The sequence below is a fragment of the Notamacropus eugenii genome, chromosome 1, assembly GCF_028372415.1.
Source record: "Notamacropus eugenii isolate mMacEug1 chromosome 1, mMacEug1.pri_v2, whole genome shotgun sequence".
NCBI classification, from domain to species: Eukaryota; Metazoa; Chordata; class Mammalia; order Diprotodontia; family Macropodidae; genus Notamacropus; species Notamacropus eugenii.
In genome coordinates, this window is record NC_092872.1 from 518,192,145 (window position 1) to 518,216,123 (window position 23,979).

The 23,979-nt window shown below is 40.9% G+C and overlaps 1 long non-coding RNA gene across 1 annotated transcript; it reads left to right on the forward strand.

Annotated features, from left to right (window-relative positions):
* Positions 1–989: 989 nt before the first annotated feature.
* LOC140520020 (uncharacterized) lies at positions 990–23,964 on the forward strand. The gene is made up of 3 exons (XR_011972358.1): positions 990–1,188; positions 14,981–15,094; positions 23,763–23,964. It is a non-coding gene; the product is annotated as an uncharacterized lncRNA (long non-coding RNA).
* The last annotated feature ends 15 nt before the right edge of the window (positions 23,965–23,979 follow it).

Below are 23,979 nucleotides of genomic sequence, written 5' to 3' on the forward strand. Positions count from 1 at the left end.
TGCATTTTGAAAGTATTCTCAGTGCTGGTTATGTAGTCAATTGAAAAGGCTTCTCTTAAGCACATAGTTAGAAGACAGAATGTCTTACATATATTACAACATTTCTACAAGGTACTTCCATACGAATTGTTACAACCTCCCCAGAAACAGTCCCCCTAGTTTTTCCACCTAGGGAGAAATTGTCAGAGGCGTTCTGTATGTGTGCCACTTCCTACTACCTGTATAAGACTAGAAAGGGCTCTGCATGCCAGGTGAGGCAGTTTCTATGTTCTACAGGCAATAGTAAACATATTTAAACAGCAGATGACCAGATCAAACCTGAAGAGTTGGGAGAATACCATTCCTGTCCACTGACTGAGAATCCCTGCCATGAGAAATCATAGGCATAATGACTTGGCCCTGCGATTTCATTACTATATAGAACTCCACAGTAAGGAAGCTCCCTTTAACAAGGGTGGCATTCTCTGCAACTTCAAGTTTTGGAGAGTTACCTAGAGCAAGGAGAGGTTAAATAGCTTGCCAAGGGTCACATGATCAGTGTGGAACAAAGTCAGGACTTGACCCCAGATTTTCCATCCCATGGTGCCTCTCAGTGAGGAATTAGAGCACTTTGGAGTTGGAAAGGGACCTTCGAACGGAGACCATCAGTCAGAGTGGAAGGGACTGAGAGCATCAATTAGTCCAACCTCCTGATTTTACAGAGGAGAAACTTTGTCCCCAAGTGGTTTTCATACTGTCCACCAAGAAGTATGTGGCAGAGTTGGGATTTGATTCTGATCCCACCACATGAGGAGTGCTAGGGTAGGAGACTGAGGAAGGATGGCAGAGAAGAGGGACTGCCATCTCCTTCCTTAATCTTCCAGAGTCAGGATTTTGAGTTCTGACACACAGCTTGCCCAGTATTTCTAACCCTTATGGAGTGAATTTAATCAATCTGTCCAGGTTGCAGTGAGGGGAGGTATTGACTTTGTAAGCTCATTTTCTCTCAGGGTCAGCAGGGGAGCCAGTGAGAAGTTAAACAGGCAACCCACTGAAGCAGAGGTGCCAGCCAATGAGATTCAAAGCCTTCATCTTTTCCCTCTTGGAAAATTAGGATGTTTTTCCCCCAGATCATTTTAAGCAGAGAAGACTTAAAGGTCCTGATTTTTGCATGGAAAGCAATCTTCAGAAATGAAGAATCTACAGAATGTAGGTATCTGTTTTCTTTTTCTTTTGAATAAGGGGTCTGTAAACCACCCCCAAAAGCAGTGTGATGTAGTTGAAAGAGTGCTGTACTTGCTTTCAAATCTCAGTTCTGTCATTTTACACTTGTGTGACTCCCGGGAAATAACTTGGCCTGAGTCTTAGTTTCTTTATCTGTACAAGGACGGGATTGGCCTAGATGACCTCTAAGATCTCTTCTGCATCTAAATCTAGGATCCTATGAAACAGAGGCTGGGTTCTAGACCTGGTGCTCCAACCAATTCCCCTTGGACCTTTTGGGTAAGTCCCTTACCCTGTCTGGATCTTAGTTTCTTCTTCAGCAAAATGATAGGTTTGGATTAGATGTCTCTAAGGAAGGAAGAGAGGGAAGAAACAAGAATTTATCAAGTGCCTACTGTGTGCCAGGCTCTATGCTAAGTGTTTTACAAATATTATTTCATTTGATCCCCCCAACAACCCTGGGAGGGGTGGGTGCTGTTATTATCCCTATTTTACTGAGGTTCAGTGACTTCCCTAGAGTTACACAGATAGTAAATGTTTGAGGCCAGTTTTAAACTCAGATCTTCCTGACTCCAGGCCCAGTGCTCTATTCATTGTTTCACTGGAGCCCTCTAAGGGCAGCTACATGGTGCAGTGGATAGAACACCAGTGCAGGAGTCAGGAGGATCTGAGTTCAAATCTCACCTCAGACACTTGACACTCACTAGCTGTGTGACCTTGGGCAAGTCACTTAACCCCAATTGCCTCATCCTGGGTCATCTCCAGTCATCCTGATGAATATCTGGTCACTGGATTCAGATGACTCTGGAGGAGAAGTGAGGCTGGTGACCTGCACAGCCCTCCCTCACTCAAAAGAGGGCAAGTCATGTCATCATTTCTCTGATGGCATGGTCTTCTTCAGCAACAAAGCATGAACACACATAAGGAGCCCTCTAAGACTGATATTGTATATTCTAATATCCTTTCTAGCTCTAGCATTCTATATTCAATGCTCTAAGGTTCTCCCTAACTCCAACATTCTAAGTGGCCTAGAGGATAGAATGCTGGATTCGGAGGAAGACCTGAGTTTGAATCCTGCCTCAGATGTTAGCCCCATAATTCTGGATTAGTCACTTAATCTCTCTTAGTCTCAGTTTCCTCATCTGTAAAATAAAGATAATAATATCACCTACCTTCCAGGGTTGTGAGGATTAAATGAGAAAATTGTAAAGTGATTGCCAATTTTAAAGAACCATATAAATGATAATTCCTATTACTATTATTAAAGTTTCTTCCAGCTCTAACATTTTGCAGATTTACCAAACCGTCCAAAGCATTAACCACCTACCATCTGACCAGCCCTTCGTCAGGTGTGCAACATGAATCAAACCCTACTTTAAAGCTCTTACGGTCTAATGCAGGAGACAAGTTCATGTATATACAGTATAAATATATGAATAAAATGCAATACAAGTATAATGTGAATAAAGACAAATCTGTATAAATACAAATCTTACAGTTTACTGAGGGATATGTGTTTATATATATATATATATATATAGTATAAATATAATGTGAATAAATACAGATCTGTACAAAGTAGTTAAATCCAAGGTCATTAGGGAGGGAGGGCACCAGCGGCTGGGAGGATCAGGCAAGGCTTCAAGTAGAAAATGGTATCTGAGCTGTATCTTAAAGGAAGAGAGGGACTCTGAGGCAGAGTGAAGGACGGAACTGAGGGCAGGAAAGTGGACGATATGGCCTAATGGATAAGGCACTTGTTCCAGATCAGAAAATCGAGGGTTCCAATCCCTTCGTGGTCATGCAGAGTTTCCTAACATCACCCACCAGGGAGTAGCGTCAGAGGCAGAATGTGAACCAGAGTCCTCTGACTCAGATGTAGCCAACTGCTAGGTTCCTGGATGTGTGGGATGGGAATAATACGCTGACTCTCCAGATCCAGCCTTGGCAGACCTTATCTGGGACTTGGAGAGTCTCTCAGCCCAGCAGCAACCAGAAGAGACTTTATTATTTTGTTTGTTTAATTCCTCATCATTCCTGCTGACACTGGGGAGGAATGTAAATGCAGCTGCCCGGGAAAGTCTCCTAGAGAGTGTGAACTGGAGAACTAGAGGTGACGATCTTGCCTGTGTGTGAAAGAAAGTTGTTGCTGAGTGAGTTGGTGGGAAAGGAAAGCTTTCGGAGTCACCTGACTGGCCAAACACCCATCCTCCCACCCTATTCCCAGTCCTCCTCAACTGAGAATTTTACAGCCAGGGTCAATCATTGCTCAGCTCACCCTCTCCATCCCTTAACTTTTCTCTAATCTTTGATAGGGGCAGTTAGGTGGCTCAGTGGACAGAGCGCCTGACCTAGAGTCAGGAAGACTCATTTTCAGTGCAAATCTGGCCTCAGACCCTTATTAACCATGTGACCCTGGACAAGACACTTAACCCTATTTGCCTCAGTTTCCTCATCTGCAAAATGAGCTGGAGAAGGAAAGAGCAAATCACTTTAGTATCTTTGCCAAGAAAACACCCAATGGGGTCACAAAGTGTCGGGATAATTGAACCACAACAAAGTTCTCAGGTAGGAAGACTGATCTGGCGGTAAGGAGCCAGGACAGATAGGAAAGGAGACAGGTGGCCTGTGGTAGTACAAAGGGCTCTGGTACTGGAACTCAAATTTCTGGGTCCTACTCTAGGCTTTAACTTTACTCTGTGTGACTTTCAGACAAGGGTGTGCTGGTAAATTTGGGCTTTCCAAAAATGTGCCTCCATGCCTCCCCCCCCACCCCCATAGACTTTAAAGTTTAATTTGCATTCTTACCATTTTCTCCCTCTCTTTCTTAAGTCTTAATAAACAAAAAAAATAAATCAAGTCCTAATTTGTAGTATTTGCTGATTTGAGGTATAAAACACTCACACTGAAAATTTAATGATTTGCCTCAGCACATCTTTGCCCATCTTCAGTAGAACATAGACTGTCAGAACTGAAAGGGATCTTAAGTTACAAAGTGACTTAAAAATATTCTCAAAAGGGACAAAACTGCTGCTTTCCTTAAAATAATTATCTGTGATATATTTGTCTTATCTTTGCATTTGGATATTGGCTCCTTGAAAGCAGGAACCAGTCTTATCTAAATTTTGTACTGTCCTCCTCTCATCCCTTGCCCTGCCCCCCTACATTAGTACTGAACTCCTCATTTAGCTCACCAATGAATTTGCAGAATTGAATTGTTGAATACAGAACATAAACACTGTTACAACTGGAAGGGAATTTAGAATATGGCAGGTCCAAACCTAGATAACCAGTCATCAGGAATTCAGTTCATTAAATGCCATGTTATGTTTTAGGACCAGTGCTTGCTGCTGGGATTATACAGATGTAAAATGAGATGGTCTCAGCCCTTGAAGAGTTTAATTTGTATAATCCAAGCACTTCGTTTAATAAATGAAGAAAGTAAGGCTAGAGAGAAATGACTTGCTTAGGGTCACACAGCTGCTGTCATCACCCCCTCTTCTGAGGCTTCTGTTTTTTCAGCTGTCAGAAAGGATCATAATCTGTGTCCTGTTTATTCCTGGGATTTTTGGGGAGATCAGTGAGTCAATCAAGAAGCATTTACTAAGTCCCAGGCACTGTGCTAAGCAGCCAAATGAGATAATGCATTTGAAAATGGTTTGAAAAGTATAAAGTACCGTACAAATGTATGATTGTGATACTAGGGGCAAGGAGATGGCAATGAACCCTAAGAAACATCTTATTTAACACATCTGATTTGGAGGAATTTAGTATTAATTGCTCTATCAGCTTTTCAAATGGGTTACTTCCCTTTCCTAAAACAACATATCTTCCTTGTGCGGGGGAAAGTAACAGCTTCAACTGGGTGAGTATCCAAGAATGCTGAGCTAGTTCCTTCAGATACTTTGTTGGGTGGGTGAGAGGGGTTAGTTAATTTTTTTTCTAAAGCTGTGTAAGTTAGTTGTATTGGGATTCAGGAAACCTGGGTCCTAGCCACCACTCTATCACTGAGTCACTCACCTTGGGAAAACTGTTTCACTTCCTTAGCCTGCAGTGCACTCATTTATAAAATGTTCAGTCATTTTTCAATTGTGCCTAACTCTTTGTGACCTCATTTGGGTTTTTCTTGGCAAAGATACTGGAGAGGTTTGTCATTTCCTTTTCCAGCTCATTTTACAGATGAAGAAACTGAGGCAAACAGGGTTAAGTGACTTCCCCATTGTCACACAGCTATAGGTGGCTGAGGCTAGATTTGAACTGAGGAAGATTCCTGACTCCAGGTCCTATGCCACCTAGCTGCCCTATCTATAAAACAAGGGTGTTGGATTAGGTACTGACTAAGGTCCTATTCTAACATTCTACTCTTTATATTGTCTCTCAAGTGTAAGGGTCTATGTCCTAGGATCTCTTATTCTAACGTTATATTTTTTTAGGTTTCTTCTGGTTCTGACATACTATGTTTTCTGAGGTTCTTTCCATCTTGACACCTTCTGATGTTTAGGTCATACTAGAGAGGGAGAGAGACACCTTCTCTTAATGTGCAATTAACCATGGTACCCACCCAGGAACTCCATTAATAAAAACAATCTCTTATTATAAAGTGAAGCACTTGATACTTTTGAAGGCATTTCCCTGTCCATTATCTCAGAGCCTCTTATTAGGTCTGGGAGAGAGGGAGGGAAAGTATTATTTTCCCTGAATGATAGATGAGAAAAGTGAGACAGCGAGGGTGAGTGACTTACCCAAGGCTGTGAAGCAAGATAATGCTAGAGCTGTGACTGCAAACCAAGTCTTTGAACTGATTTGCTGCTCTTAGCACCACATGTAACATACTAAATACTGAAGTTGTACTTGAGAAGACCAGGGATTGATGGTTGGAAGGGATCTCTAAAAATTATGTGACATCTTCCTGACCCAAATAGGATTAATCAATCTGATTTAGCAGACATTCATTAAATGCCAATATGTGAAGGCAAGTGAGATATGACTGGGAGAGATACCAACATAAATGATACTTGGTCTCCACCCTTACATATCTCATACTCTAGCAATTGGAATAGTTTACAAACAAAAAGAGCTATAATATAGAACATGATCAGATCAATTCAACAAGTATTCCTTAAATCATTGTTAGTACGGAGAGCTTTAGGACTCAGCACTAGATATACAAAGATAGACGACTGACATAGGCCCTGCCTTCAAGAAGGATCTTACAATTTAATAATGAAGGGGCAGCTAGGTGGCACAGTGTATAGAGCATTGGCCCCGGAGTCAGGAGGACCTGAGTTCAAATTCAACCTCAGACATTTGACACTTACTAGCTATGTGCCCTTGGGCAAGTCACTTAACCCTAACTGCCTTGCCTTCCCCCTCTCTAAAAACAAAACAAAGCAAAAAAAAAAAAATTAATGATGGAGTTCGAGGGATGTGACATATACAGAATAATAATTCAGGAGAGAGTAAAATAAAAACTCATATACTCTGGCCACATAATGAGAAGATAGGACTCTTTGGAAAAGACCCTGATTGTGAAAGATTGAAGGGAAAAGGAGAAAAGGACTGCAGAAGATGAAATGAAAATAAAATATTTTAAAAGTAATAAATTCACAGACTTCAGAGAAAGAACTCCTGCTCTAGGAGATGTGTCTGTCTCCACCAACCATTTAATTGAAATAGTAATCAATCCACAAGCATTAAGTTTCTACTCTGTTCCAGGCATTGTGCTATGTTCCAGGGCTACAAAAATGAAACAGTATCATTAACACAGGCGTGTTCTTCCTAAGCTGTACACACATAGGCATCTTAAAGTTAGACCTTCATTCAGTCTCTGGTCTAATGCCTCAAGCAGGAAAATCTATCATCCTCATTCCCATTCCCAGCTGCCATTGTCTGGATTGAGCCCCAGGTCAAAAGATGGTAGAAACTCAGTATTTGGTCATAAACATCTCACCTCTCAGTTCCAGGAGAAGAAAGGTTTCAGTCACACACAAAGCTGGCATGTAGGTTTTTCGTCACCATAAGGGCTATAGTAACTGTGATTCTGCCTCCTGGCTTCTCCTCCTGCTCATACTGCTGGCCCTCTACTAGTAGAACAGTTTCTTCTCTGGGCATGATGGCAGGCCAGGGCTAGTCTGCCACTGCTTTGCCTGTCACCTTGGAAAATTCCCATGTCCATAGAAATCTCCTACTGCACACAGTGGGAAACCCTTCGGGACATAGTTGTCATTGTTCAATCAGTTTTCAGTCATGTCCTATTTTTTGTGACTGCATTTGGGACTTTCTGGGCAAAGAGTGGCTTGCCATTTCCTCCTCTAGCTTATTGTACAGATGAGGTAAACAGGGTTAAGTGAGGATCACTCAGCTAGTAAGTGTCTGAGACTGGATTTGAACTCATGGAGATGAACCTTCCTGATTCCAAGCTGAGTGCTCTATCCACTTTGTCACCTAGCTGCTCTGGAAATAGGTAGGAAATATAGTCTAGGATCCAGGGAAGCTATAGAATTACATGAAGGGAACCTTGGGGAAACAAGAATGGGCAGATTTTGGAAGTCCCTGAATGTAAGCATAAGGAGAATATGCTTAATTTAGTAAAGGTGAAAAAGGAAGTACTAAAGATTTTTGAATACAGAACTAACATAATCATAGAGAGCATTAGGAAGATAACTGAATACTAATAGCTAACATCTATTTAGAACTATGTTCCAGGCACAATTATTATCTCCTTTGATCCTCACAACAACCCTCGATGGTAGGTGTTATGATAATACTCATTTCACATATGAGGAAACTGAGGCAGTTGGAGGTTAAGTGACCTGCCCAGAATCACACAGAGCAAGTAAGTGTTTGAGGCTGGATTTCAATTCAGATCTTCCTCACTCTAGAGCTAAAGCTCTATCCACTGTACCACTTAGGTGCCCAATGACACAAGTAAAAGAAAGTAATTTTGTAAAGGTAAAAAGGAGTGGATTCTAGGCACTGGGGATGACTAGTGAAAAGTGAAGATAGAGTACCACATATGAGGGAAGAGAGAGAAAGAGAAGAGAGATGACCATTATTTCCCCAGAAAGATTAGTTTTGCTGGGTAGGTGATCTTTGGTTTTAATTGTATCTCATGTGAGTATTCTAAGCCCTTCAATCCCTTAATGTAGAAGCTGCTAGATCTTGTGCTATCCTGATTGTATTTTCACAATTGAATTGTTTCTTTCTGGCTGCTTGCAATATTTTCTTCTTGACCTGGGAACTCTGGAATTTGGCTACAATATTCCTAGGAATTTTCCTTTGGGGATCACTTTCCAGAGGTGATTGGTGGATTCTTTCCATTTCTGTTTTACCCTCTGATTCCAGAATAGCAGGGCAGTTTTCCTTGATAATTTCTTGAAAGATGATGTCTAGGCTCTTTTTTTTTTGATCATGGCTTTCAGGTAATCCAATAATTTTTAAATTATCTATCCTGGATCTATTTTCCAGGTCAATGGTTTTTCCAATGAGATATTTCACATTGTCTTCCAGTTTTTCATTCTTTTGGTTTTGTTTTATAATTTCTTGATTTCTCATAAAGTCATTAGCTTCCCTTTGCTCCATTCTAATTTTGAAGGAATTATTTTCTTCAGTGATCTTTTGGACCTCCTTTTCCATTTGGCCAGTTCTGCTTTTTAAGGCATTCTTCTCCTTGTTGGCTTTTTGGACTTTTTTTGCCATTTGGGTTAGTCTATTTTTAAAGGTGTTATTTTCTTCAGTATTTTTTTGGGTCTCCTTTAGCAATCTGTTGACTTGTTTTTCATTATTTTCTTGCATCACTCTCATTTCTCTTTCCAATTTTTCCTCTACTCCTCTTTCTTGATTTTCAAAATCTTTTTTGAGCTCCTCCATGACCTGCAACCAATCCATATTTCTCTTGGAGGCTTTTGATGTAGGGGAGCTTTGACTCTGCTATCCTCTTCTAATTGCATGCCCTGATCTTCCTTGTCACCAAAGTAAAATTCTATAGTCTGAGTTCTTTTATGATGTTTACTCATCTTTCCAGCCAAACATTTTACTTTCTAACTCTTTGTCAAGGTGGGACTCTGTTTCCAGTGGGGGTGAGGGTTGGGGTGGATATTCTGTTCTTCAGGGATTTTGTGTCAACCAACTGACCCTCCACCATCTGTGGGCCTAGAGCTCCTGAAGCAGCCTCTGCTGCCACTCCTCCTGCCACCAGCACTGGCCACTGCCACCACCACTCCCACCGCCCTGGGGCTATGGTCAGACCTGGTCAGACCAAGAGCTCCTCTTTCACCCAGGTCCCACAGAGTTTTCCCACTGATCTTTTTGGTGTTTGTGGGTTGAGAAGTCTGAAAACTGCCATAGCTGCTGATGATTCAGTCCCCCAAGACCTGCTCTGGTTCATCTGTGCCAGCATGGATCATGTCAGACTATTTTCCATGCCCTGCCTGGTGCGAAAGATGCTTCCTGTCAACTTTCCAGGTTGTCTTTGACTGGGGATATGTTTCACTCCAACATTTTGTGGGTACTGTAGCTCTAGAATTTGTTTAGAGTCAAATTTTACAGGTATTTGGAGGGCTTTGGGGGAGAGCTCAGGGAAGTCCTTGCTTTTACTCTGCATCTTGGCTCTGCCTCCAAGGCTTTTTTTTTTTTTTTAAAGAACCCTTTGAAAACTTTAATCTTTTTCCTTTAACATTACATGTGAAGTTAATTTTCAATATTTACTTGTACAAAATTTTGAGTTCCAAATCTTTTCTCTCTTCCTCCTTCCCCAAGAAGGCATGCAATCTGATATACACCATACATGTACAATCATATTAAACATATTTCCACAAAAGTTACGTTGTGAAAATGATTCAGAGCAAAGGGAAAAACCACAAGAAAGAAAAAAACAACAACAACAAAAAAGAAAACAGTAAGCTTCTGCCTGGATTCTGACTCCATAGTTCTTTCTCTGGATGTGGATAGCATTTTCCATCTTGAGTCTTTTGGAATTGTCTTAGATCCTTGTATTGCTAGGAAGAGCTAAGTCTATCAAAGTTGGTCATGGAACAATGTTGCTCTTACCGTGTACAACGTTCTCCTGGTTCTGTTCACTTCACTCAGCATCAGCTCATACAAGTCTTTCCAGGTTTTTCTGAAATCCGCTGACAGGTAGGCTTTCATAGGTAGAGGAAGATATTTTAGATGTAGGGCAGCATAGGGCAGGTGCATGAAGGCAGAACTCTGTGACTTCTGGCTGCTATGAAAGCAATTTTATCTTACTGTAGAATTGTCCTATATGGGTTTCTGTCAGCAGAAATCCAGTTAATTTTTATCTTTTTTCTAAATTTGATTTTGATTTTGAAGTCTATGGAGATTTTTACACTTTCTTCTCTACTACTATCTTATTCTGGGCAGCTAGATGTCCAAGTGGATGAAGTGCTGGGCCTAGAGTCAGGAAAACTTATTTTTCTGGGTTCAAATCTGGCCTCAAACATTGACCAGCTGTGTGACCCTGTGTCTTGTTCATAGAAAAGTGTCACTGAATCAAAAAATATGTGGTGGAGAATAAGCTGTAAGAAGACTGGAAAGGTAGGAGGGGCCTAGATTATACTTTGAAAGCCAAACACAGCATTTTGTTTTTGATCCTGAAGGTAAGAGAAAGCCTTTGGAGTTTATTCAGTAGGGGGGTGACAAAGTCAAGCCTGTGTTTTAAGGGCTGAGAAAAATTGGGGCAAAAATAAAGATATTTTTTTAGGTTATATGTCATAGATCAATAATACAGGCAAGGTGCTAAAAATACATGCCTGGTTTCTTTCTGGGAGAAAACTCAAAACTCATGTCTTCTAGCTGTTTGTAGACCCTTTTTAAAAGATATGGAGGAAATAACAATAAATAATAGCAGTTCATATTTCTGTGGTGTGTTAAGGTTTACAAAAAACCTATAAAAAAGTAGAATGAGTATTATTATACCCATTTTATGGAAGATGAAACTGAGTCTCACAGAGGTTGAACTAACCTTCCCAGGATCCCTCTGAGATGATCTCTGATTTATCCTCCACGTTGATTGTACTCAGTTGATTGTTCTCTCCCGTATTAGACTAGCTGGCTCTTTGGCCTCTCTTTGCATCACTAGTACTTAGCCTAGAGCCTGGCACAGAGTAAGTGCTTAATAAAGGCTGATTGACTAGACTTACACAGAGACAGGATCTGAACACATTACAGTTCTTTTTTTCTCTTCTACCATATTGTTTCTCCATACCAGTTTGCAATGGTATCTGTATTTCACTGCCTTTAGGAAAACTGTTCTTTAACAGGGTTAGATGGGATAGCCTGCTGAGGCCTAAGCTACTCCACCTGTAGCGTTGGAAAGAGCACTAGAAGAGAGAGGGGTGGGATTCAGGAGACTTGGTACTGCTACAAACGCTCCTCCCTCTAGTCATACAATGGAAAGAGCAGTAACTCTGAAGTTGGGGAGTCTGGATTCAAATGTGGCCTTTGACAGTTACAGCCTTAGGCAGGATATTTCACTTCCTGGACCTCAGTTTCCTCATGTTTAAAATGTGAGGGTTAGACTAGGTGGTTTCAGAGATCTCTTCCAGTTTGAATCCATGATTCTAGAACAGGAGAGGTTTGGACAGGATGTCTAAGGTCCTGATTTCCTGATTGGATAAGTCCAAATTTCCATCTCATCCAGCAGGGCAGCAGCAGCCTGTGCCTTCACGCTGTTTCTCCTCCCACTCCTACAGCAGATCACATGGCCATCCCAATGCATGTGTGTGACTCAGAGGTGGCTTTGCTTTACATGGTGGGAGGGCAATTGGAGATCAGAAGCTGCCAGGGGTTGCAGAGAGTCAATGCCTGAATTCAAAGGTCAAGGCATTGGGTTTCACCTTGTGCTGCACAAACTGGGAAGGAGAGCATAAAGTTAACTTAAAGTTTTTATTTTTGTTATCTTTAACCTGACAAATACCAATAAACATGAACATTTCTACATATAAAGAACAGAAAAAGTGTTGTATATAAAGTTGTGACTCTTGATGCTGCATAGCTCTTGATTTTTTAGTATATAATAAATTCAGTCCATTAGTCTCAAAGCTGCACAGCTTGTGTCTGCCTCTGAACTTCCTTCTGTTCTGTGCATTAAAAAAATACTGCAAAGACCCTCTTTTCTTCTTTTTTTTTGGCCTCACTGTCACTAATTTTCTCTCTCCCTTCTTTCCCTGAGCTGTTCTTGGTGTAAGCCATGATTCCATAGCTGCAGCTTTCTTCAAAACCAAACCAAACCAAACCAAATCCTTTCCCCCTTCAACAAATAAGCAGTCAAACTAAAAAAATAAATAAATAAATCCGCTCATTGATTGAAAATGTGTGTCTCACTCAACACTCCTAGTCTACCTCCTCTTTTTCCTAAATTGAAGGCCTGACCAGGTCTCCTTCGTACTCAATAAATTCTAGTAACTCCTTGCCATCTCCAGGATCAAGTTGAAAATCCTCTGTTTGGCTTTCAAAGCCCTTTGTAACCTATTTACTCATATATTCATATCTGAACCTGAGTTCAAAGCCTTGTCTCCCACATTTCCTAGCTGTGTGACTTTGGGCAAGTCACTTAACCTGCTTGCCTCAGTTTCCTTATCTGTAAAATGGGTAGCAAGAACACCTATCTCCCATGATTTTTGTGAAGATCAAATGAGATAATATTTGTGAAGCACTTAGCCCAGTGCCTGGCACAAAAAGGGCATTATGTAAATGTTAGTTATTATTATCATATACTAAAATTTCTTTAACCGTTCTCCAGCTGATAGAAATCCCCTTGGCTTCTAGTTGGTTGCTACAATAAAAATGCTGCTATGAGTATTTATGAATGTGTGGATGCCTTTCTTCTATCCTTTGTCTTTTTAGGTTATATACCTAGAGGTGATATCTCTGCGTTACAGAGTAGGGATAATTTAGTGACTTTTTGACTATAGTTCCAAATTTGACCTCAAAATTGTTTTAATTTATATTTCTATTGTTATTAGTGATTTGGAGCACTTTTTTTTTCACATGGAAGATAGAGTCTTTGGAGACTCAGAGAAGAAGACTGAGATCCAATCAAACACTCTAGTGGAAAGAGCACTAAGTTTGGAGTCAAAAAACCTGGGTTCAAATCCAGACTCTGCTACTTTCTAATGTTGTGAAGTTACTTAAACTTTTTTTGTCTCAGTTTCCTCATTTATAAATTATGAAACCTATGGACTCTATAACACATGACACAGAATACAAAATATCAGAGCTGGATAGAACCTTAGAGAACATCAAGGCCAATCCTTCCTGTGTACCTGCCTCTCACCTCCTGCTTGTTTTACAGATGAGGAAACTGAGGCAAAAATAAATAAATCAACTTGTCCAAGGTCATAGGTACTAAGTGACAAGTTAGCTGTTCTTTGTACTTTTTAAGAGGCTTCCTCTGGAGAATATAGAAGGTTAAACTAGATGGGGAACTTACCATGTAGGATACAGTGTGTCAAAATTATCTACATTTTTGTCTTATTCTTCTCTCTAACTGTAATCTCCAAAAAGGGAGAGACTACATCTTATCTGAGCTTTGTATTCTCTCACTGCCCTGCACTGCCATCACCCACAGTATCTTATTCTGATGGCTGGCTTAGCATGGCATGAAGATGATTCTGGGTTCTAGAAAGCTGTGATAGCCTTGTGAGCCATTAGGGACACAAGAGAAAGTAGTCTGAGCAATTCTGGAATAATCCTATCTATGTGCCTTCTTCAAAGTCCTCTGTTGCTCCCTTGTATTGCAAAGAATGAACTACAGAAGTCTCTACCATGCTAGAGAAGCTTCGAATGCAATCCCAGCCAAAGACCATGTCAGTTTACCAAAAACCAACCCAAGGATGGTCTATATGGAGTATGAAGATAGTAAGAACCAGTCCAAGTATGGCTAAGTATGGAGTAGCTCATACCAGTAGGTTAGACAATTGGTGAGAAATTCTTTGGGGGCAACCCATAAAACAAAGAAAAGTTCCAAATGGCCATTTGTGCCCCCAGAAAAGGGGGCAGAGGGGCTAAGTTTGTGGACCTTCTATAAGTATGAACTCGACTGTCTGAACTCTTAAACAGAAGGTGGTTATCCATTGGCTAACCAGTGCATGTGAGGAACTGAATTGCATTAATCTTGACACTTTCCCTATAAGTGAAACCAAAAGAAAGATAGAAAATTGAAGCTAAAGGAAAGAATGGCTTAGGGCAAAGTTGGCTTATTGGCTCTTCTTCCTGGAGAGGCAAGTAAGAGAATTGGCTGAATTCGGCCAGGGTGCAGTGCAATCTTCTCCACACAGCAGTCCCTTAACAAATGTTGGATGAAATGTAAAATATCAAAACTGGAAGGGGATGAAGAACACAGAACCTCCATCATTCAATTTTCTTACTTTATTGAGGAAAGAATGGAGACCCAGAGAGAGGTGAAAGACCTAGAAGAAGGTCATAAAGCAAGATAATGGCAAATGTAGAATTAGATTCCAAGTTCTGACTCTCACCTCTTCCTCAGTGCCGTCTCTTCAATACTGTTATTAGCTTTTGTTCAGTTATTTACTTTTTAAAAAATATTTGCCTTTTATCATCCCCTATCTACTAGTAAACTCCTTGAGGATAGGCATCAGCAAATACATATAAGGAGGAAAAAGCTCTCATAGGATTGCTTTATACTTCTCTCCCTTTTCCCCCCACTCCCATTCCAGACTTCTTACACCTTGTTCCCCTGCACATACAATCCAATCTAGTTACACTGGCCTTGCCTTCTTATTGTTACTCCAACCAGGCACTTCATCATCTTCCCTGGCTGGGAGTGCTTTTTCTGGCTGTCCTCTATGCCTGAATCTCTCTCCTTCCTCATCTCCACCTCCAGGCTTCGCTGGCTTCCTTCATGCCTCAGGTAAGTTCTATCTCTTGTAAGAATACTTTCCCAGTTCTCCTTATGCTTAGTGTCTTCTGTCTGAGATTACCCTCAATTTATCCTGACTGTTGTCTCCCCCATTAGACTGAATTTTTTGGTACTGGGTTTTTTTGGTTTGTTTGTTTGTTTGTTTTTTTGCCTTTCTTTGTATCCCCAGGGGCTTAGCACAATGCCTGGTAAACTGCTAGTGGAGTGCTTGAGACATCTTAAAGCACACAAATCCAGAACCTCTCCAAGGGTACCTTTGCCATAGCACAGCAAGACGATGGGCACTTCTTTGAGATGCTTTACCTCATCTCTCTGGGAAGAACTGCTCCCCCCTCTCTCTCCAGTAAAGCTGGCACTGCCGAGTTTCCCCCCTTTCTTCCCTCCCACCCCAGGGTCAGGTCTCTCTTCCTTTTAGAAGCACAGCTCTCCCACCACACTGCCCCCTCCCCAAAGCCTTTTTCATTCTTTCTCTTATAAAACGAGATTTATTCACGTTTGTATTCTTCTAAGGGGCTGAGGAGGAGCGGAAGGAATGATCCCGTCACTGTGGTGAGAGAGTCTTTGGGGAGTCGGAAGACTTTCCTTTCTTCTTTGAAAAACACAGGGCTTTGAACAAGAAAGGACTTAGGATTCATCATCCCTCCGTCCTCTCTGTGGCTCTTTCCTTCTCCTCCTCTCCCTCCCCACATGGTTTTAACAGGTGAGGAAACAGAAGCCTAGACAGGCTAATGGAGCTGTTTAGGCTACATAAGAAGCAGGCAGCCTAGCTAACCCTTCCATCCAATGCTCCTTCCCCCTCCTCTACGTAACTGGGGGGCATTTTTCATCCCCAACTCTCTGTGCCCTCCCGATTCTACCTCACCGATTTTACTGGTGTGAGCTGAACTGTTCGAGGTTTTTTGAACACTGAGTTGCCTCCTTGACTCCCGGAACGCAGCAGTGGCTGCCTTTGAGGGGCTCACCGCGCAGAAGGAAACCTTCAGGGCAAGGCTTTCCCTTCCCTCCCCGGTCTCCAAAAAGGTTCGCGTCTCTAACTCGGGGTGCACACAGTCTCCGTGTTGGCCTCTTATATTTTCGCACTGGGAGTAACTGGGCCACTCATATAGTTTCGGTCTCGAAGCAACACAATGGAACTTTAGGAGCGCTGAAGAGAGGGGCGATTGGTCCAGGGACCGTCTGCAAGTTACCGCCTCAAAGATAACGGTGCTGAAAGCAATTGGGAAGATGGGAGGGAGCACAGAATATGGAAGAACGTGGATGACTGATGGATATGTGAGACTATTCATCATACATCCCTGGAGTCTGACGAGCACGGGATCATGGATTTAAATCTGGAAAAAAATGTAACAACAATAAACACATCCAGCAATTAAAATTTCCTAGAATTCAGAGTACCATGAACGGAATTGTTACAACTGCTGTTTCTAACACTGATCCATCAACATTTAAGAATAATGTTTTTAGTAGATGTTGTCATCCCAAGCATTCATAATCTCCAAACTACAAGGAATGGGGAGCTTTCAAAATATAGAGACCTAGCAGTGGAGATTAAAGCCATGTGACAACAGAAAAAGTAGGTCATCCCTGGAAGCAGCTAGGGGTGTCCTGATGCGTCCAGTGAGTCTACAGAAGATGGATAAGCTTACATCTCAATATTCAATTATAAAAGACAATCATTTTATCCATTTGCCCAACAGCCTACTGAATATTAAATATAAAAAAGATAAAAGCAGGACAGAGACTTGTCCTCCAATTATATCCATCTGAGAACACAGAAAAACTAAGAACTTTCATGTAATAAAGCTAGCAAGCTTTATTGATTCCAAGATAGTCAAAAGGTTTTGAATTAGAGGACTTCTTGGGTTCAAATCTCAGTTCTGCAACTTACTACTTGCTTGACCTTGAGCAAGTCACAACCAATTTGGGCCTCAGTTTTTCCATCTAAAAATGAAATTGGCTTAGATAAGTGCTGTCAGACTTAAATAGAAAGTGATCCCCTTGGGCAGGATATTGACTTAGAAAACCACAAATCAGCATTATCTATGTTGTATTGTCTATTGATTTTGTTAAACATTTCCTGATTACATTTTAATCTGGTTCTGGTCCCACTCTGTAGTTTTGTTTTCTTTTTTGTTAAGGCAGTGAGGTTGAGTGACTTGCCCAGGGTCACACAGCTTGTAAGTATTTGAGACTGGATTTGAACTCAGGTACTCTAGACTCAGTGCTACATCCATTTCACTACCTACCTGCCTCTCATTCTGTAGTTTTTCAAGCCTTATAGGCCTGTCTCAGTTTGACACCACTGGCCTAAATGATGTATAAGGTTTGACTTCTAACCCTATGCTCTATTATCTCCCCCTCATGTTTACTTTACTTTAAAATCTGAGTCTTTTTTTTTATTTCAACCAAGATGGAAGTGCAGTGGCCTCCAATGGGCCCAATCCCATCATTGATCATTGAGAGGGATATGACCTGCTCTCTTTCCAGCCTGGGGATTCCATGAGGCAATGGGGAAGAGGAAGAAAATTCTAGGGGTGAGGGACAGTCTAAGCAAAGGCTCAGAAAAAGTATGGAATGCCATACACAAAGGCTAGTAAGTAGGTCAGCTTGGCTGGAGTATAGCATGCATGGAGGAAGTGTGGGGAGGGAAAAAGGAGAGGGTAAAACATAATCAGTCTGGAAATATAGGCTGGAAATTTACTATGAAGAGTTTAAATGTCAAACAAGGGAATATATATTTTATCCTAAAAACAATAGGGAGACGTTGACATTTCATAAGGGCAGTCACATGGTCAGACCTGTGCCCAATATCAATTTGGCAGATTGTGGAAGATGGTTTTTTTAAAGGGTAATTTTAAAACCTGATTTGACAGGATATACTACTGCTACTACTGCTACTACTGCTACTACTACTACTACTACCACATTATAGTACAATTTGGTGAAAAGAGCAATGAATTGAGTCAGATGATACAGGTATTAGTCCTATCTCTGCTACCACTAACTCCCTTCATATCTGTAAAATTAAGACATTATATTAATTAGGGCTCTTAGGGCTTATGAACTTATTTTTTAAAAATATTTTGAGAATTATACTTCAATAAAACTGATTTCCTTTATAATCCTATGTATCCTATACATATATATAATCCTATGTACATTTAAAAATATTCTTCTAAGAAGGTATCCATCATTTTATCAGACCATGACACAAAAAATGACAGGAATCCCTAGATAGAGAATCCCCAACCTCTCTTCCATCTTTACATTCCGAGTTCTATGTTGCTTCCAGATCTAACATTCAATATTCTGAGGTGATGTCTAGCTCCAACATTCTAAATTTTAGGGTTGTTTCTAGCTCTGACATTTTATTTTTTAAAGCAAGAGTTTGTCATCCATTTTATGTCATGGACTCCTTTGGCAGTCTGGGGACGCTCATGGACCTCTTTTCAAAAGAATGTTTTTAAATGTAAAAAGTAACACATATAGAATTATAAAGATAATCAGTCATACTGCTATCTTTTTAGCTAAAGTTCATGGACCTCACATTTAAAAAGCCCTATTCTAAGGACTCTTCTACTTCCAGTAATGTGTTCTACATTCTACAGTCCCTTCCAGATCTAACAATGTTAGCATTTACACAGCATCCTAAGGTTTGAAAGTGCTTTGCAATATTATCTCATAAAAGAACTCTGGAAGGTAAGTCTATTATTATACCCATTTTACATTTCCCTTGAGAACTGGGTTACATACAGCTGAGGAAACCGAGGTAGACAGAGGTTAAGTGACTTGCTCAGGGTCACACAAGCTAGTGTCTCAGGCAAGTGACTCCAGGTACAGTGAGTTCTATTCACTATGCCATCTATCTGACAGTCATTGTTCTATGTGGAGCAGCTAGGTGGTGCAGTGGATAGAGCACCAGTGGAGGAGTCAGGAGGACCTGAGTTCAAATCTCACCTCAGACACTTGACATTCACTAGCTGTGTGATCTTGGGCAAGTCACTTAACCCCAGTTGCCTCCTCCTGGGTCATCTCCAGTCATCCTGATGAATATCTGGAGAAGTGAGGCTGGTGACCTGCACAGCCCTCCCTCACTCAAAAGAAAGTCAAGTGCAAGTCATGTCATTATTTCTCTGATGATGGCATGGTCTTCTTCAGCAACAAAGGATGAACGCGCACACATGCACATTGTTCTATGTTCTAAAGTCCCTTCCAGTTCTGAAATTAAGCTTTAAAACTCTTAGTTCTATGTTCCCTTCCAGCTCTTGTATTCTTTGCCACTGTTCTTTGTTCTAAAAATCTCTTCTGGTTATGACTTTTCGCTTGAAAAAGTCTCTTCCAGATCTATGATTCTAAAATTTTATCATATTTTCTTTTAGTGAATAAGAAAATTCTGATCAATTTCTCACTTCTATTATTAAAAAAAAGAAACCTAAGCTAAGCTACAACTTCAAAAACAACCTATTCATTCACATATAATTGACATTTAGGAAAGAGAAAACTCAGGCTCCTTCCTTCAGCCCCCTCAGTGGTTAACCTAGAAGAAAACATGACTATGTGGGCTCCATTGGGGCTATGTCCCTATAGGCTTCCCCAAGAAGTATTTGTTCAGTGGCCTGGGGGGTGGCCTGTTCTTTGGACAGTTTTCAGGGGGCAGAGAGAACTGGGGAAAGGGAAGAACAGCCAGAGCCTAGGAAACTGCTTTCTGGGAATTTGCATGGCAGCCTTTAAGTAGAGGGCAAGTTGGAGATGCCTACCCAGAAGTCCACTTTTGCTCCATGATTTGCCAATTGCTGCTTAATTACAGTATTGATATAAATACAGACTATCCCCAACCTCGGCTTTGCCTCTAAAATGAGATTTCCTGTACTCTGAACAAAGTAGTGCAATTGCAGGCCCCACTCAGGATTTATTTCAATCAGATTTAAGGGACTAGAGTGGCCTACTATTTGGACCAATATGAGAGGCCCTTTCACAGAAACCAAGGCTACTGATATGCAACCTCACCTCACCCGGGATCTGGGTTGTGTTTTAGGTATAGAATTGGGAATTCCCAGAAGATTGTCCTTTAGTCAAAAACAGATAGGAAGGCTACCTAGAATACTGGTTCAAGGCCTTGTTCTGTGACTAACTTACTATATTACCTTGTCCAAATTCCTCAATTTCTCTACCCTTGAAATTGGGGGTAACTGACAGCTTTAATTGTTAAGGTTCCTTCCAGCTCAGGAGTGTGCTAGAACTGGCTCCAAATGGCTTGGGAGAGCCAATTATTAAATTTTCAGTGTATTTTACCTCAGACACCTGCAAACTACAAAGCAGGGCTTGGCAGATTGTTTTGCTGATTGTCTAGATTGAAGAGAGTGACAAAGAAAATGTTAACAATGCAGATTAAATTTTAAAGTATGTCAAGAATGCATTTCTTTTTTTTTTTTCTGGAGAAGCCATAGTTAAACATTTACCAGCATACTCCTGTAAAATGGCTGATTTAAGGCTGGTTCAATGTATTGTTGGGGTGTTGGGTCAGGTAGGAACAACTGTACTGTGATTCCCACCCTTCTCCCTTATGTTTATCTAGAATGGTGAATTTAAAAGAGCAAGCCAAGAGAATGAGAGACCCCTAAAGTCCTTTTTGTATAAAATGTAATCCAGCTTTATAATTATGCCGCTCCTTTCTATTTCAATGGTCACCACCCTAGTTCAGGTCCATATGACTGCCCTCTGCACTATTATAATAGTCCCCTTATAAATCTCCTCTTTCCCACTGTTCTAAAGTGCAACTGGGCAGCTAGAATAGAGTGCTGGGCTCAAATCTGGCCTCAGACACCTACCAGCTGTATCATCCTGGGCTTGACCTCGTTTGCCTCAGTTTCCTCATCTGTAAAATGAGCTGGAGAAAGAAATGGCAAACCATTATCTCTGCCGTGAAAACCCTGAATGGGGTCACAAAGAATAGAACACAACTGAAACAACTGACCAACAAAAATCCTATGATACTGTCATAGTACTGTCATTCTTTTCTTCATTCTCATTTGCACTGTATTTATCTTGTATATAAATGTTTGCCTGTTGTTTCCCCCATTAGACTGTGAGCTCCTTGAGGTCAAACTCTATGTTTTTGTCTTTCTTTGAATTCCTCTATCCCTTAGCACAGAGTCTGGCACATACCAGGTGCTTAATAAATAAATGCTAATTGATTAAAATGATGATAATTAGGATTGCTTCCCTCTATGCACTGGCAATCTAGAAGACTTCTCTAAAACACAAACTGCCCTAAGATGCCACTGTACCTTGCCTTTGGCTGTTCCCTATACCTGGAATGCCCGCTTTCACCTGTTGAATTCCTACCTATCTTTAAAAGTTCAGATCATAGGCCACATCTTCTATGAGGCCTTCCCTTATTTTCTCTCTCCTTTTAGCCCTACTACATGATTTTGTTTTGTAACTCTTTATTATGGTTATCATACTATGTAATACCTCTTCTTGATTGGTTGGTTGGTTGTTGTCCTTCATCTTTGAAGAGAACCAAAATGACATCACCATGATAAATTGAAATTTCAGTGTGTCTGACTATGGCTAATCAGACCAATATGAGCTTGGAATGCTATACCACAGGTTGGGAACAAATAGTCTGTGTGAATATTTGAGTTGAATATCCCAAATTTGCGCATCCTGCATTTACTTTGTGCTGTCTCAATTCTCCTTTGCTCATAGAGCACAGCACCCTTTCTGATGTGGGCACACCATGCTGAGTGGTCTTGTGCCAGTGTTTCCCATGTCCCACAGTCAAATCCAAAGTTCTTGAGAGACCTTAAGAGTATCCTTGTGTCGCTTCTTCTGGTTACCATGTGATTGCCTGCCCCATGTGAGTTCTCCATAAAATAGTCTTTTTGGCAAGCATACATTTTACATTCGAACTACATGGCCAGCCCAACATGATCCCCAATGTGGCCTAATAATTAACACCAGGAAAACAGAGGTGCTCCATCACCCACCACCTCATTATCCATATGTAGAACCATTGGTTACAACAAATGGAGAAGTTTTGAATGCTGTGGATAAGTTTGTTTACCTTGGTAGTGTACTTTCCAGGGATGTACACGTTGACAATGAGGTTGATGCATGCACTGCCAGAACTAGCTCACTGTTTAGGAGACTCTGAAAAAAAGTTTGGGATAAAAGAGGTATTAGACTGACTACCAAACTGAAGGTCTACAGAGCCATTGTGCTGACCTCATTGTTATATGCTTGTTAAACATGAATAGTCTACCAGCACCATGCCAGGAAACTGAATTGCTCCCATTTGAACTGTCTTAGGAAGAGTCTGAGGATCACCTGGCAGGATAAGGTACTGAAGTCCTTGCTCGAACTGAACTGCCAAGTATTCAAACCATGCTTCAGAGAACACAACCTTTTCTTAGTGTTGATGTCTTATACCTTACTGGACTGTAAGGCCCATAAGGGCAGAGACAGAAACATGGTTAAACTTTGTCCTTCTTTCCATATACACATACACAGAGGAAGAAGACTCTTAATACATATTTGTAAAGTGAATGAATGAATAAATGAGTGCCTGCTTTGTACAAAGCCCCTACTGAATGGGGCCTTCTTACTTCTTTTTTTCCTCCTTGGTCATTGTTTGGGCCCTGAGTGACTCAGAGTGAATGCAAATAGGAATTCTTTCTGTTTTGGCCAGAAACTCTGAGGGTCTTCCCCTCCCAGTTTGATTTTTTTTGGGGGGGGGGAGGCTAGGTTAAAGAGGTCATTCTTTGCCTCATTTTTTTTTTTTTACCTAGGCTTAATCATTGAATAGGCTTTGCCTCAGTCAAACTGTGATCTGCTAAAGACCTTAGCTTTAAAAGTCTTCTGCTGCATCTGGGGCTATCTCCAGTAGTCCTGATATGTATCTTGGACTCAGAAGGCTCCAGAGGAGAAAGTGAGGCTGGTGACTTTGCATAGTTCTCCTTCACTTCAATCCAAATCACTTGACTGTCATGGCATCACCTCCCTTAGAGAATGAAGCATAGACAACTGAGTGGAAGAGGATTAACAAAGCAAAATAAAAGCCAAGTCCTACATCACAAGACAATGTCCTTACATGATAACACTTACAAGGGAAAACAGTACCAAGAGTGAAGATTGTTTATCTTCTGAAAGAACTCAGGTTCAAGTGGGACCAAAGACAGGCAAGAATCCCTGGGAGGAGATCATTTTGTGGTACAACCTTGAAGATGTGGAAGGGATAGTGTGGCATGGAGAAAGGAAAATGGCCTGAGGACCAGGAGACCCACAGTCCTATATCTGTCATTAATTTGTGCTGGGAATATGCTGAATCCCAGCAGATTAGAAGCTCTTTGAGGGCAGGGACGGCCCCTTTTGTATTTGTCTCCCTATGGCCTAGCAGAGTGGTTAGCATGGAGGAGGCTTTTAATAAAGGTTTATTGGTTGGTAAGCTGATTGATCATGACCTTGATAAAGTCATTTTGACTTAGTTTCCTTCCATGTAAAATGAATGGGTTGGAGCAGCTAATGTATAGTTACTATACTTACTTTACTATAATTACTTTATGGCAGACAGTACAAATCTGTGTAAGTATATATATCTGTATATATGTGTGTGTATATGTATGTGTGAAATATGTTTGTTTATATCTCTCTGCAGGTTATCACATCCGATTGGATACATAGTAAAAAAAATGATAGTGAAAGTGGAGAAAAGATGCTAAGAAATGAGTCTTGGGATGGAGATACGACAGGATTTGGTTGTTGCTGCTGCAGGCATTAAACCCCTGCCAACTACATCCAGGCCTTATAGGGCTGCATCCTAGAGATGGAAACACAATGATGTATTAAAAAAAATTCTCAAACCAGAGCCTGGT